General features: G+C 49.1%; 1 pseudogene across 1 annotated transcript; it reads right to left on the bottom strand.

The window, feature by feature from the left end:
- Positions 1 to 10,817: 10,817 nt before the first annotated feature.
- LOC306638062 (spindle and kinetochore-associated protein 3-like) lies at positions 10,818 to 12,792 on the bottom strand (annotated as a pseudogene). Its single transcript has 2 exons — positions 12,338 to 12,792; positions 10,818 to 12,271 (listed from the first exon to the last, which is right to left on the bottom strand). The product of its transcript is annotated as a spindle and kinetochore-associated protein 3-like (transcript).
- Between the last annotated feature and the right edge of the window lie 2,899 nt (positions 12,793 to 15,691).

The raw sequence follows: 15,691 nt of genomic DNA, 5'->3' as shown, positions 1-15,691 counted from the left end.
GTGAGGGACTCGCCGGCCTGCTATGACAACACAAGAGAACACCTGTTTCCACCCGGAGCGTGAGGCAGCACTCAGCCCGGCCGGCTCTGCTCTGCTACCTCTGCACCTGACACCTCTGTCCTGTGACTCAGAACAGCACTGCCCACGTGCGTGGGGAGATCCGAATGCACCACAAGGGGCCTAGCCTGGTTCCAGAAGGCGAGTCCAGGTCATCTGCAGGAGGGTCCAGGTTTCACTGCTGTGCCATCCCCACACCCCAGGCTGCAGTAGATCTGCCCCCCATGCTGGTCTTGGGAGTCATTCCCCACTTGGAAACCACCTCCAAACTTCTCCCCATCAATGATTTGAAAGGGCTGGGTGCAGTGGCACATGCCTGTTATCCCAGCAGCTTGGGAGGCTAAGGCAGAGGATCGAGAGTTCAAAGCCAGCCTCAGCGATGGCGAGGCCCTAAGCAACTCAGCAAGATCTTGTCTTTAAACAAAATATTTTAAAGGGCTGGGGTTGTGGCTCGGGAATAAGCACCTCTGGGTTCAATCCCTGGTACAAAAAAAAAAAAAAAAATTTTTTTTTTTGAAAGGATGTTTCCAAAGAATTGGAGCACTGAGATTGCAACCCAGAAAATACACACACACACACACACACACACACACACACAAAAGGAGAAACGTGTGCCAATATATCCAACCCCAAGATCTCTTTCCAGAATTTGCCCAGGCTCCTGGGGGAACCTGCCCGTAGCACACTGGCTGCCAGAAACCTAGCTGGATTCCAGAGCAGGGGAATCCCTTCCACATCTTTTGCACCTTTTGGTTGAGGTCAAGTGCAGAGTGAGGGAGAAACAGTAAAACTAGTGACACTGGGTGGTTATAGCTATTGAGGTTCTGCTCCTGGTTAAAAATTCTCCTTTTCTGCAAAAAAGTCAAAGGGGGAAGGAGGGGGAGCGGGGGAGGGGGAGGGCCTCTGTAGTTGCATGTAAATTCACCTTATAAATTCTGCATATCCATGTGAAGGGTGAGGTGTGTCACAGGAAGCTTGGGGCAGGAGAGAGGATCCAGGGACACTAAGGAGCCCCTCTGCCTCCTCCCAGGTCCTTGCAGGAAGGCAGGTAGAAATGTGTGTGTGTTGGGGGGAGGCAGGGCCTCCTGGGCTAAAGGTGGTCATGAAGGTCGAGGTGGGGAATGTGTCCTTTAAGTTGGGCCCTAAAGTATGGGCCCTGGAAGGCTGCGACCAGAGGGTAGCCTAAGGGATCCTTGGATACTCAGCACAGCACCTTGGTTGCCCCAAATGGGGACATCTGTTTGTCCTAGGAGTAGGCCTGGAGGCTGGAGCTGCCAAAGCCGTGCCGTCATCGCCGCCAGCCCGGGCAAGGACACAGACACTGGCGGACACCCCGGAGCCCTGGTGCCAGGCTGCTCTGCCAGGACACTGGGCCCCTGAGAGAGACCTGGAGGACAGCAGAGGCCAGTTCCGAAGGCCCCTAGCTCTTGGCCTGCAGTGGGTGGAAGCAGTCTCCAGTCTGCAGCCAGGGACCTTGAAACCTCCTTTCCCATCCTGCTGTCCTGTCCCAAGAGCTGTAAGAGGACTTCTGTAACCAGCCACCACTTAAACCGCCATGGGGAGTCTGTCCCCACTCCACACAGGAAAGGCCCCTTGCCTGTGACTCTGCGTCCACATCACATGAGGCCCAAATCGAGGGAAGCAGGAATAACACAAGGTGCTTTTTAAAACCCGAGGATACATTTTGATCAAGTTTTTCACGATGTACGTTTAATCCTCTGACTAATGAACGGGGCAAGGGGCTGAGGCCCTTCTGCCCCAGCCTCCAGCTAGGCCTGCGTGTAAACGCCCCTAAAACACAGCCGTGCTCTTCAGGGAGTTCCGTGAGATGCTGCCGCCCCCGGCCTGCACATTGTTCTAGAATGATGAGAAGGCTGGGAAATGCCAGCAGCAGGCTCAGGAGTCGGACTGCTCGGCGCCCCCGTCGGCAGCGGCCGATGCGCGGAGCTGCAGCGCCACCTAGTGGAGCCATCGGGTTCCTCCCAGCACGGGTGAGCTCCTGCAGGACACCCGCGGGTCTCTGGCCAGAATTCCTCCCAAGCCTGGGCCCTCCAGGCTCCAGGATCACAGGGTCCCCTAGAAATGCTTCTAACAGGGTGCCTTCCAGGAAGAAAGGGGAGCAGCCCAAACTTCTCACCCAGAGCAACTGAAAGCAGTTTCAAAGGAATTAGAGCTGAGACTGTAGATCACAACACACACACACACACCACACACAGACACACAACACACACACCACAATACACACACACAACACGCATGCACACACACACACAACACAACACACACACAAAACACATGCACATACACACACACCATAACACGCACAACATGCATGCATGCATGCACACATATACACACCACAACACACACACACCACAACATGCATGCACACCCCACACACATAACATACACATACGCACACACCACCCACACCACAACACACACGTACACACAAACACGCGGGCGCGGCCAGGGCGTGGCCTCGGGACAGAAGGCTTGCGTGTGCCTGCAGTCTGCGCCCCCAGACCTGGCTCCAGCCTGCCCCAGCGCAGCAGCCTCCAGGGGAGACATTGAGCCTCGGATCCCTCAAGGCCAATGCCTTATCGAGGTCCTGCCCCTGGCTCTAAAATGCCTCTCCTCCCCTGCCAGCCCCAGATAAGGCCGGCTCTTGGCAGTCCCAGGAGAGCGAACAATAGAACCACCCAGGACTCTTCCGGTGCCAGTTGGCTGGCCCACAGTCCGGCCTCTGCCCGCCTGGCCTCTGCCCGCCTGGCCTCATCAGGGACAAAAGGCCCTGGGTCGGTGGCGCTCTCCTCCTCTGCTTTTATGGGGTCTGCCGGCCCCCAGGCTTGTGAAGTCCTTCCTGGTGGGGGCTGGGGGAACATGGGCTGGAGGTGCTGGCTGCCCCTTTCCCAGAGAGGAAAGAGAGACAGAGACATCTGCACTTCACTAGGGACAGCCTTCCCGGGGGGAGCTCCTTTGAAGAAGGAGGCCAAGGATACAAAGGGGCTTAGAAAAGACCAAACAGACAAACAGCAAAGGTAAAGGCCAGGTGTCTGCAGATCCCACCACCTACAGAGAAGGAAATCAGCTCCCGCTGGGATGAAGCCAGCCTCTTTCAGGCCTGGGTGTGAATCTCTCACTTCTGAGCTCTGTGACCTTGGGCAGGCTCCTTAACACCTCTGAGCTCTACCATGCGGGTCTGCAAAACAAAGATTCTAACAGAGTGTGGTGGAGACTTTGGATGCTCACCTGAGTAAATGTGGGTCTATCCTACCTGTTTATGCACCCAAAGGGCCTGGAATTGGACCCAGTCCCCTCAAAAAGTAACTCGGACCTTGATTAATTGGCACTCAATGAAGATGGGGTGGGAGAGTACATCATACCACGGCTAAACTGACCTTTAAAGAGAACCCTTTGTCTATTTATCCCACTGAAGTTCCTCACAGCCCTGCAGCCATGAGATGCACCCAAGAAGCTTTTTAAAAGGACCAGCTGAGGCTGACCTGGGCAGGATCAATACCCTGCCGCTTGGGTGATGCAGGTCTCAGGAGTTCCCAGGTGGCTTTAGAGGCACTGAGCACAGAAACCCATATTCGAAATGCCTTTTAAAGACTCCTTTAAACGTGAATGGGCAGATCACTGGCTTCTGCTGATGTTCCTCCACCTGCCTGTCCGTGGTCACTCATTGCTGTGCCATTTGTATGGCTAATAACAGAATAATAACCAACCAAAAAGCCCATCGATAGGAAACATGCCAAATAAAATACCACACATCCAGGCCACGGATACCATCCAGCTCTGCACTGTCCTCCCCGCTGGGAGCATCACCCGGCCCTGGGCAGCCTCCCATGCTGGCCCAGTGGGGGTCAGCCAGCGTCCCTAAGCCCTCCCCTGCCCAGTACAAGAGACCTAACCAGTTGGCTTTTATAGCTGACCACTCTCAGACGACCCATCAACCCATTAATCCACGTGTGAGGACGGAGCACGAGTCACCTCTAACAGCCCCACCTGGGCCCACTCAGTGTCTCCTATGGGGACTCAATTCCTGCCTGAGTTTCAGAGGGCATTGAAACTCGCAGTTCCAGTGCTGGGGTCCTGGGGCCAGCCCCAGAGCCACCCTGCGCTCCCTGTACCCAGGGCCTCCTGGAGACCTTCACTGGCTGAGCCCCACATGCTACTCCTGGCTGTTCTCTGCCCTAGGGCTCCAGGGCAGTGGACTGGGACAGTGACTCCAGGGGACAAGGGGAGGCTGGCAACAGGGTGAAGGGAAAGCCAAGATCTGCAGCATCCAAAATCACCTGGGCACAGGAGGGTGGAGACCACGCAGGCATGAGCTGCAGGCCCCGCTCCGGGCATCCGGCTGTGAACCAGGCCGGTCCCCACCCTGGAGAATGCTCCTTCTGGTGAGGACACACAGGTAACCGTGGACAGGTGTGATGGGAAAGCGGGCAGGTCTGGGCGGGCTGTGGTTTCCAGCAGGGTGGACCCTCCAGTGAGAGCGCTGGAGCGGGACTGGGGGAGGAGGGGCCTTGATGTGCCAGGCAGGAGGCACACAGGGCAAAGGTCCTGCGGCAGGACGGTATTGGGGAGGCAGGGGTCTCGCGCACCTGAACAGTGAGAAGCTCAGGAACGGCAGGCAAGCTCTCAGAGGCAGGCCGGTTCTGCAGGGTCTCCACTTCAATCCGCGTGGCCCAAGCACCACGGAGGATGTGGGCAGAGCAGTGTTGTTGCGGATGGAGGCTTCAAGAGGTCGGTCTGGCTGTTGTGCTGGGGACAGAATCGCAGCGAGGAGGGAGAAGAAGCGGGTAAGTTAGGAGAGATGGGGCTGTTCCTGAAGGTCACTGAACTTTGCATCCTTCGCCTTTGCCACGGGCCTCGTGTGCGTCCCGTAGACCACATACACACCCCGGCCCACTGCTCTTCGCCAAGCAACTTGCTTGGGTCAAGCGACGTGTGCAGAGGCTGCATCTGAGCAGACGTTTGAGGCCATTGCCCAGTTGCCTCTTGCTCTTTTCCCTCTTCCACAAGAATGGACATTGTAACAAGGGGCTCTCCTTCCGCCCGGGTCCTAGAATTAAAGAATATGTGAGCGGAATGAGAGCAAGCGAACACAGCCACCCGTCTGGGGCACGCATGAGGAGGAGAAGCTGTTGCCTGGCCTCTGAGGCAGGGAGGATGTTTGTTAATGCAGCAAAACTGATACCGAGCGAGGGCGGACTGCAGGGCTGTTGGTGGATGTGCTGAGACCCAGCTGACCTGCACATTGTCTGAAAGGTAGAGCTACTAGATTTGGTTGTGAGGCAGAAGTTTGACTATATTTTGGGAATGCTCAGTTTGAGATGCTCACAGATGCCCGAGTAGACAGTCTGTAGAGGACGTCAGCCACAGGTGCCCCGGGTCCTCTGCTCACTCACAACCTCAGTACGGCAGTGTGTAAATCGAGGGACTGTATGGGGTTCACAGTGGGAGAGCCAGAAAGAGAAGATTGGGCCAGGCCTCCAGAATGTCCAGGATGGAGATGGGCCCTGAGGGGTGAGCGGTGAGGGGCGTGCGGCAGGGCACGCAGGGAGAGAACCTGTGCAGAAGGGCAGGGTGCGGGAACAGGCGTCCTCCCGAGGTGGGCAGGAAAGGCTCCCAGCCTGCCTTAGCTCATGCATGCCCAGCATGGTGCCTTCCTGATCCAGCAGCCTGCCCTTCCCATCAGGCAGACCCTCAGCCACCATGTGCTTGGCAGCAACTTTCTGAAGTCACTCTTTGTGACCGGTTCCCGTGAACTCCAAGACTCGAGTCCCACCTGGACGAGCACACTGTCTCTGCTCCAGCTCAGCCCCTTGTCACCTACCCCCACTTCTGACCACAGGGAGTGTCATCTTTCCCAATCACAACTCCCTGTGGCCTGCCTTTGCCTCTTGTTGCCATCTCTGGGAAACTTCTTGTCACCAGAGGTTTCACCTTATTGTGAAAGGCATAAAATTTGTCCATGAAATTGCTGTCTCTCTGTCAACCTTCCCTGCCCTCAAGTTCAGGATTACCCCCTAATGTTCTGGCCACAACATCCATCAGCAAATCCTGCCTCGGGGCGGTTGACGCTGCTTCCGCTCAGCACGCCACGGAAGTCAGTCAGCCTGCTGACCACAAGCACTCGGGTCACACTGCAGCCGGGTTCTCCTCCCACCAGATCCTTCTCTGCCAAGCCTCTGAAACAGGAAGGCAGTCCTTCACTCCCTGCCTTCCACATCCCTGCCTGGTAACTCCCTGGGGCTGCTTTCAGCCATGTCTAGAGCCATCACTTTTGATAGCTTAGGCCAATGGCTAACCTTGAATGAACACAACAGCCTATCAGACTGATAAAAGCACACATGCAAAAATGTTTTCTATGCAATTTAGAGGGTATCTGGCCCCCTTAAGGATCTCTACCCTGTGAGTCAGAATACGGAAATAATCTGAATGTTCTTGGTCCCCGAGCACCAGCATAATATTGTCATGAAGCAGGCCCAGAGAAAACTACCGCACGGGAGAAGGGGCTTTCTCCAGACCAGGTGACGGTTCTCCGTTCGTGGTCACGATTTCCTCCATCCCCTCTGCACCACCAATCCTCCCCAGCCACCAATGGTTACAGTGTGGCTGCACCAAATCCTAACTCGAGGAAACTCAGGCCTGACCAAGTCGCGTGCACCCATCTCCGGCCACGGGATGGGCTCCGGATGAGCATGTGCCTGGAGCCAGGGAGTGAGGTTTAATTCCAGGACTCCTCTTGGAGCCACTGGGAAAGAGATGTGCTTTTTCCGTGGGAATGGCTGAGAGGACATGGTGTACACCAGCGATCCCCAGCCAGTGCAGGGTTTGCCCCCCCTAGGATATTTGGGAGTATCCGAAGACATGTGGGTTGTCGTGTCTAGGAGTGTGCTACAGGCATGGGTCAGATTTGCAGGAATACAGATGACAACCTAGGAACGCTTAGGCCACCACCACTCCAAACACAGAATTATTTGGCCCCAAATCTCTCAGTAATGCTGAGGGCGAGACCCTCCCCAGGAACTGAGTTTCAGCAACTATCTTGATGCTGAACTGGCTGAGCCCACCTAAACCCGAGACCAACAGAGAGGAAACAGCTGAGCGAGGGCGAGAGGCCAGGCCGCCAAAGCATCCTCGGAGGCTCAGGGAGCACCCCTAATGCAGAGGCCTCCACTGGGAAGCACCTTGGGCTTGAGGACTGGAAAGCAGAGGAGAGAGGAGAGAGCTGTGCACTGAAGATGGAGAGGCTGGCAGGACGCACTGGGCAGAGCCTTGCAATCTGAGGAGGCTTTTACTCTGACAGAAGCTTCCGGAATCAAAAAGTCCCTGGCAGCTCCCTTGTGGGAAGGAACTGGAAACTGACAACATAACATCCTCAATTTGTGTCCAGTACAGTCCATGGTGTGTGAAAAATATGCACACACACGGTATTTGCACGCCTTAAAGGAAGCGGCTACAGCCATGGTTATGGGGTCTTTGCAACCTCTTTGCCAAGCTCCGAGTCCAGACCCTTCTAGGATTGCTATGTAGGTACCTGTGCAGGAAAGCGCGTTTCTGGTCTCCAAAGACACAGCAGGCAGGCTTCTGCAGCCACGTGGCATTTCATCTCCCGGTGGGAAGGCAGGGCGCACACCTGTTGCAAAGGACCTCCTCCAGCTTCTCTCCCATGTTTGTCCGTCTCTGAAAGAATCTCTGGGTCCTGGGAGGAGTCCTTCTGTGCAGACCCAGCCCTGCAGAGAGGTGCTCAACTGGAGGCCAGTGGAGGCCGAGGCAGGGCCTGGGCTCCATGCCTGACTCAAGGCTGCGTCACCCCACAGGCTGGCACCTTGCTGTGAGCCATCTGCCCAGAGCGTTTGTCTGCCCAGAGCGGGTGACTTTCCCAATGTGCACAAAGCACTCTGTGCTGGTGGCAGCCCTGCTGGCAGAAGCCAAGAGCCCCATCTCTTCTCGTAGGGTTGGAGCCCTGAGAGCACTCTTCTGCCTCCTTGCCCCTCAGGCAGCCACTGACTCTGATCGGGTTAGTGGGGAGTGGGTGCAAAGTCCATGGTGGCGGACAGGGGCTTCCCTGGGAGACACCTGTCCTGTGCTCTTTGTCTTTCTTCCATGACCTCTGCCTCTCAGTTGATCAGCCAAGAACTGTTCAAGCACAGGTCCTGCCAGAAAGCACTGACTGGAGAAAGCCACCAGGTCAGGAGCAAAGCAGGCATGTGGGTTCCCTGTTGGGCACGTGCTTCTGTGCCAGTGGACACAGTGCTGGCAGGGCCTGGCATCCAGCTTGAGGAGCAGGAGCCTGCTCTGAAAGGGGCTTCCAACTTGCCTCTCCTGGAAGGACTGGGTTGGGATCCAATAGCAGACAGCTGTGACAAGACTGGTCTCCAGCATAACTCCAGCACCTCAGACTCATGGTGGGGGACCCTGTCTCTTCCCTGGCCACCCAGGGCTGAAGCCAGCCTTTCGGGTAAGGTTCCTATGACGTGGAGATGGGACCTGGTTTGCCGCCTTCAACACTCAGCTGTTGCTGTTTGTCACAGCTTTGCAGAGACTACCGGGTGGGAAATCAGTCTTGGGACAGACTTGTAGCTGGGTGGTCAGTTTATGGCCCCTTGGCGTTTACCCAAGCACCAACGTCAGTGTGGCCTGAAGGTATTTTTGTAGACGTGCCTTGTAGCTCTGATGAGTTCATTTTCAGTATACGAGATTTTTTAATCTGGGTGGGTCGGTCTCATCCAATTAGTTGAAAGACATCAAGAGCCAAGCTGAAGAAAAGCTATTGCCGTGGATGGCAATGCAGCCTCCGTGGACTGCCCTCCTGCTGCCTGCGGACCCCAGCTCGCAGCCCTCTCCTCCACTCAGCTGCAGACACCAAGTCCTTGAAGCGGGTGGCTGTTATGTGCTCCATAGGCAAGGAAAGGGTTGAAGGGCTTCTTGTCTTCTGATGCAATAAATGTCCAACGCCAAGCAGCAGCAAGTGGTAGGAGTCAATGAACATCTATGGGGTCTGAGAGACCACACCACAAAAACCAGAATTTCAGGATCCTACCTAGTCTCCTGCAGCATCTCTGAAACATCTGGGAGAAAGTATTTCTTTAAGGTGCTTTGACTTCAGAAAATCTGAGAGTCAACACACACTTCACCAATCAACCGGAGAAGAGCCAGCAAAAGATATTCCAGAGACAGGAGGACCTTGAAGACCTCAGGTGTCAAGGCTCAAGCAGCTGAGCCATTGCTGCATCTAAAGCAATATAGGAGGTTAGGCAGGACGCACGGGTAGGGGTCCAGAGAAAGCTAAGCATATTAGTCCCATGTACCTATTGATTACCATGTAGCAAATTTCCCCAAAACTCAGTGGCTAAAAGTGACACATTTATTATCTCATGATTTCCATGGACCAGGAATTCAGAAAGCGGCTCTGCGAGGTAACCGTGGCTCAGGGCTCTCATGGGGTTTCAGTTAAGGTATCACCAAGGTTGAGGTCATCTGAAGGCTGACCAGGACAGGTCTTCACGGGAGGCTTGTTCTGCACACCACTGGTTTCTCCAGAGGGCTGATGAACAGTCCTCAAGCAATGGTCAGCTTATCTAAGATGACTGGTCCACGGAGGTGGCCACTCTGCCTTTGGCGACTAGCATCAGGATTCACACACTGTCAGGCCTGCCACATGCCATTCAGGGAGAAGGTCCCCAGGCCCAGCCCGCTCTAATAAAAAGGTGGGGCACTAAGCTCCGGCTCTTGAAAGGCAGACAATCATCAGGCACCTGAGTGAGAGACGGAATCCCGCACAGGCATTCCTCCACAACGGCTAGCCAACAGAGGACATTTAGCAGAGGAAGCAAGACTTTCTGGGGAATACCTAGCCCATTGTGCTGAACTTGAACTTTCACCCGTGCGGGAGGAAAGGGCGCTTCCTCTGGAAGAGCAGCCCCAGGCAGCACAGTCACACTACCACTCAGGGCTCCAGCAGGCCCACCTGGGGCTTGGCCTGGGCTTTCCTCAGTGCTTTTCAAAACGCTTCAAGAACATTTGCATTGGAAGGAAGCTCGTATATGTGGAAGTGTGTTTACAACGAACGTAGAGCAGATAAAGCATCAAACAGGGAGAGGACTTGCCAGGTCCTTGAAAGATCTGGAATCTAAACGTCCTTCTTTTTGGTTTTGGATTTTTGGTTTTTCTTGTTTCGTTTTGGTTTAGGTGCTGGGGATGGAACCCAGGGCCTTGTGCTGCCAGGCAAGTGTTCCACCTTCAAGCTACACCTCCTTGATCCCGTCTCTTATCCCGCTGCGAAGTGGCCATTATCCTGGCTTTGGAATCATAATTCCCTGCTTTTCTTTTCTTTTTTTTTTAAAGCTATCAAAAAATGTTATTATTAGTGCAGACAAGTTTTATAAAATCTAAACTTCCTTAGTTATACACATGCATTTAGTACTATGAAAATATAACTTTAGTGTATTATTTTTTACAGACTGCATTTTGTTTCATTGTACACAAATGGGGTACATCATTTCATTTCTATGGCTGTGCACGATGTAGATTCACACTATTTGTGTAATCATACATGTACATAGGGTAATGTTGTTCTAATCTAAAGTTCCTCCATCTTCTCTGATCCCCCACCCCGCCCCCATTATATATCATTATACATTTATCAATTCTCTGCTTTGCTTTTCTTCCTTTTTTTGAATATTATGCAGACTTTATTACAGAAAGGTGTCATAATGATATCTGTACCCCATAAAACTATTGGGAGGAGTCGGTGAAGTGCTACATAGAGGACAGGATAGCCCGGTGAGCAATAAATGTTAGCTTTTTTTTTTTCTCAGTGCAAAGGAAGCTTTATAGTCAATGAATGTGCAGTACTTTGGATTGCCCAGAAAATGCACAATGCACAGAAACTAAACCATGTCGTTTTACTTGTTGACTGACTGGCTTTGCAGTTGTTTCTGCTCCAAAATTAGATCTTGCTGTATTTAAAAAGGAAAGACTAGAATTAACCAAGTGAGTCCAGCTCTGCATCCATCTCATTTTGTTCAGTTTCTAAAATGGATAGATCCACTAGAGTTTTTCCACCAGTTTTCTTTGTTGCCGGCATCTCGGATATTTTGTCTTTCACATTTGAGGAGACCGCTCCCGGGCGGCACTGCTTTCACTGCTACTGGAGTAGCTAGGTTTGAGTTATATGTTGACAAAATCTGGAGAACATCTTTCGGAATCGCAGCTACTTCTGGGGGTGTAGGTGTTCTGAGCAGATTCTCATAAGAAGAAATTGTAGGAGAAGAGAGATCCACAAAATTCTCAGAGCACTCATCTGAACTTAAAACTAGTGGAGTGTAATCTTTAACTTCCACATCACTTGATGAACTGTCTATTTTTGATAAGGGATAATTTGTGGACACCACAGCTGTGTTGGTCTTTGTGGAAGGAATTTTCAAACCAGGAGTGCAGAACGTAGGTGCCAACGGGAAATGGTACACACAACATCACTTTTTTCCAGCTGCTGGATTATGGGGCCAGGAGTGACAGAAAGATCATTGGTCATGGGTTCTTTTTCTATGGTCTTCTCACTTTTAATATTCTTCATGTTTTTAAGTCTCATTGCATAATCTTCACTTAAACACATAGTATATTCAGAGATACCAAAATGTTCTAACTTAGGAGTTATACACTCGAATCATCCATGTTTAGAACACGTTTTGGAGTTTTTAGTATTTAAACTAGTGACTGACTGGTAGGTGGAGTTTGAATTTCAGGCTCTTTCTATGGTTGTTCACTGCCTGTGGAGGGTTCAGTAAAACTTGGGGTATCATAAATCGCTCAAGTCCAAAATCTGAAGGTTGTGGACTACATGGAAGCTCCTCAGAAACAGCTGCTTGGAATTAGAAGGATCAGACATGTCATCCTTCACATCAGGCTTTTCAAAACTTTCACACTTAGCCATCTCTTGGGTAGAGTCAGTAAGTTCTTGCTCACATTCTGTTGAATTTCCTTTGACACGTGGATTATATCCATACTTCTGGAAAAACTTTTATTTTTATGATATCCACTGAATTATTTTTCATCAGTATTTTTGTTGCCTTTATGAAATCAATGTTTTCTTGACTTTCCAATCTTGCTTTTTCAAGAAGAATGTTAACATTATCCTTTAAAGTCTGGATTTCTGAATGAAGATCATGTAAAATTCTCATTGGATAATCATCAAAGTCTAAAAGAACAAAAAATGCGTTCACATAAACTCTTACACATGAAGGTTTATAGCAGCATTATTTACCATAGCCGCTTTCCTCTCTGTCCAGCGCTCGCTGCAGCCCGGCCATCATGCAGTCAAGCGTGCTGGCCAGAGTCCACAACTTGCCATGAAAACTCTGGATCAGGTCCATGGATGAGGGCAGATGAGCAAGAATCCAGGCAAGAGCAGACAACACCAACGCTCAAGATCCATACCAAGCTGCCACTAGTTTGAATCTCAATTCCCTGCTTTTCTTCATTACTTTTTTTACTATCTTTGCATGAACCCTAAACAGCATATTGTCTTTGCATGCTTTTGAAAGTTAGAGAAATGAAACTATAGTCTGTTAACGTCCCCACTCTTAGATTCTCTGGTTCCACAGTAAGTTTGTGGATTCCGTTCATGCTGTCTACACTCCATTGTGCAGGTATTTCCAGACTGACTTATCCAAGGTTGATGGATTCTTGGGGCATTTCCACCAGTTTTGTTTTGTTTATCACAAGCATGTTTGTAGGATCATCACAGGACATGTTTTGTAGTGGACTTGTGGAACAGTTCCTTAGCTTCCTGTGTAATGATATCTTAAAAATAGAAAGATCTGGGGCATGTGCCCCACCTGGTCAACTGTAAACACCAGTCTTCTAAAAGGATGGCACAAGCTTTGCTACCAACAGTGACACACTCCCTCCGTTTCGTGTCTTTACCATCCCTGTTCTTTGTTGAACCTTTTAATGTTCAACTATACGGGGGTGTAAAATGAATATCGTCATATCCTCCACTTCCAGGACCCGGAACCCTGTGCACAGTCCTTGTCCATCATGCTTCCACCCTTGCGAGGTGACCGCTTCTGTTCTTCTACATATTTTCTACAGCTTATCTTTTTGCTATTGATTTACAACAGTAATATTCTGGATTCCAATGCTTTTCCAGTTAAATGGATCAAAACGATCATCTCCCAGCATGTAGTTTATCTTTTCCCTCTTTTTAGTGACATATTTTAATGCAAAAGTGCTGGGTTTTCTTGTTTAATTTTGATTTTGGTTCTTTCCAGTGCTAGCGATAGGACCCAGGGTCCAGAGGGTGCTAGACAAGCACTCTACCACTGAGCCGCATCCCCAACCCACATTCTTGATTTTAATATAGTGTATTTTCTCAATATTTCTTTTACAACTTGTAATTTACATATCTGAATTTTTTTTAGAAAAATGTTTTTGTACTTTAAAGTCATGCAGAAATTTTCCTGTAGGATCTTCACAAAGCTTTATAAGCTTGCACTTTACAGTTAAGGCATTAACCAGGAAAGTACAGTCCATTTGTGTGTGTGGTCTGGTTAGTCTTTTTCCAAAATAGATTTCCAAGTGTTTCATGCCACTTACCAAGAGGCAACTTTCTGCCCAGATCTTCAGCAGCACTTCCAGTATATCCAGAATCAATATATGTTAGATTGTTTATGGACTCTCTCTTCTGCTCCACTGGTCTATTTGTTCCTTTGTGAGCTGTTCATGTAGTTATTCTTAATTATATAACTTTATAGTTATGCTTACTACCTGGGAGGACAAAAGACAGAAATTACAGACTGTGTTTTCTTCAAGAATATCTTGGCTGCCAGGTAGGTGGCACACGCCTGTCATCCCAGCGGCTCGGGAGGCTGAGGCAAGAGGATCTCAGGTCACAGCCAGCCTCAGCAAAAGCGAGGTGCTAAGCAACTCAGTGAGACCCTGTCTCGAAATAAAATGCAAAAGAGGGCTGGGGATGTGGCTTAGTGGTCGAGTGCCCCTGAGTTCAAGCCCCAGTATCCCCCCAATAAGAGATTATCTTGGTTAATTAAGGCCCTCTGTATAAATTCTGAAATCATTAACTTGTAAAAGTTTTAAAAAAGGAAAAAAAATACTGCTGGAATCCTTGACAGGATCTATAGTGAACTTCTAGGGTTTTTTTGCAAATAATAGACATTCTGGATAAAACTGAATCATTGTATTCACACACATGACTCACATCTCCATTTATTTAGAGCCTCTTTACTGTCTCTCAGTGAAGTGTGATCTTCCCATGGTAGTCTCATGTATCATCAATAGATTTATTCTTAGGTACTATATTTTTGAATGCTATTGTGAGTGATACATTTTAAATTTTAATTTTAAATTAAATTGTGTTAGTACTTAGTATGTGTTAGTACTTAGAACTGCAATTGAATATTAATTCTAATAACTTTGCTAAAATTCTTAGGAATTAAGAAAAATAACCTAAGGATTAATTTAGGTATTTAATACACAGCATATTTTCCATGAATAATGAAAGACTTGTTTTTTTCCAATTCGTAAAATTTTCATTTTGTTTTTCTTGCTTTAGTATTCTAGTGAGAACCTCCAACACCGTTGAATAGAAATTATGATAGTAGGCATCTGTCTTGTTCTTGAGAATATCTTCAAATTTAAACCTTTACATGCAGTGTTTGCTGTGTACTTTCTTTTTAAAAAATTTTAAATTTGTTCTAATTAGTTATACATGACAGTATAGTGCATTTATACATTTTGATAAATCATACATAAATGGAGTGTTATCTCTCATTTTTCTGATTGTACATATTGTAGGATCACATTGGTCATGCAGTCATGTATGTACATGAAATAATAATATCTGTGTCACTCTATTGTCCTTCCCACCCCCAGATCAATCTCCCCTTCACTCCCCTCTACCTAATATAAAGTAACTCTATTCTTCCCTAGTTTCCCCTACCCTTATTGTGAATTAGCATCTGCATATCAGAGAAAACATTTGGCCTTTGGTTTTTTGGGTTTGGCCTATTTCGCTTAGCATGATATTCTCTACCCATTTACCAGCAAATGCCATAATTTCATTCTTATTTAAAGCTGAGTAATATTCCATCATATATATATATGATAGAATATATATATATATGTCACATAATATATATGTACCACATTTTCTTTTTCCATTCATCTATTGAAGGGCACCTAGGTTGGATCCATAGTTTAGCTATTGTGAGTTGGGTTGCTATAAACATTGATATGGATGTGTCACTATATTATGCTGATTTTAAGTCCTTTAGGTATAAATCAAGGAGTGCGATAGCTGGGTCAAATGGTGGTTCCATTCAAAGTTTTCTGAGGAATCTCCACACTGCTTTCCAGAGTGGTTGCACCAATTTGCAGTCCCACCAGCAATGTATGAGTGTACCTTTTTCCCCCCGTCCTCACCAATATTTATTGTTGCTTGTATGCTTGATAATTGCAATTCTGATTAGAGTGAGATGAAATCTTAGAGTAGTTTTGATTTGCATGCTTTCTACAGATACCCCTATAATGTCAAAGAGTTCATGATCTATTCTTAGTTGGCTAGTAGTTAATAGCATATAGATATTTGATTACATTTTGT

This window comes from Sciurus vulgaris (assembly GCF_902686455.1).
Source record: "Sciurus vulgaris genome assembly, chromosome: 10".
NCBI lineage: Eukaryota > Metazoa > Chordata > Mammalia > Rodentia > Sciuridae > Sciurus > Sciurus vulgaris.
The sequence above is the reverse complement of the archived record's forward strand: the minus strand, read 5'-3'. Positions and strand labels throughout refer to the sequence as shown.